This window comes from Notothenia rossii, assembly GCF_949606895.1.
Source record: "Notothenia rossii genome assembly, chromosome: 4".
NCBI classification, from domain to species: Eukaryota; Metazoa; Chordata; class Actinopteri; order Perciformes; family Nototheniidae; genus Notothenia; species Notothenia rossii.
In genome coordinates, this window is record NC_136902.1 from 23377200 (window position 1) to 23378042 (window position 843).

The following is an 843-nucleotide window of genomic DNA, read 5'->3' on the forward strand; positions in this document are numbered from 1 at the left end:
TCTTAAGCAACACGTTGAATGTCTTTTTTAAAAGTGTTGAAAAGACAATTGAGATATTGTGGGTTTATGAGCAGTTGCCTGTCAAAGCTATTTCTTGAACAACAGCTGCTGGAGGCTATGACAGCACACATCATCTCAGAAGTCATTTCCTCAGTGTAATTTAATGTATTGTTTTGGTGGACAGTTTGCATGATAACAAGATATATTATTTAAATAACACAGCTTTTAAGTAGTTTTCACCTTCTACTCTTGCCTGTGATGAAATGTATATTCAGCTTCTGATTTGACCGTATGTTTTCCATACAAATTATATATTTGTATGATAAAATATCGATTTAACAAAAAGGAGTGTTTCTTTAAGGAACAGATCCAATTAACTGTATCATGTGTTGATATTCATAACAACTTTGTGTTTTATTAAGATCATTTATATTATAGCCTTTATACACAAAATACCCCATATAATTATAAACATCTGTATAAATCTGACTTTACCAGTAAAATCAAAGCTATATATATTCTCCAAGGATGAAATGAACCCTTTAGTTTAACCAAACTGCATGTCTTTTCTAACCTTGGCCTGCCATGTGATTAGCTTTTAATGTTTTATAATTAGTAGTAGCCTACCAATGGCAAAGGAGTCAGCAGGGCAGAGGTGGGGTGGGTACGCCCTTGAGAGCAGGCGAGCGATAAATGGACTGGATCATTACTGAATCAAGTGATCTGCAGAATAATCTATTGATTTTCTGGTCTTTCTTACTTCTTTATTATTCTGTATCACAGTATTGCAACATCAGGAGGAACCCACTGATGGATGGGATGCCTGGACCTCTGCAGTGACCG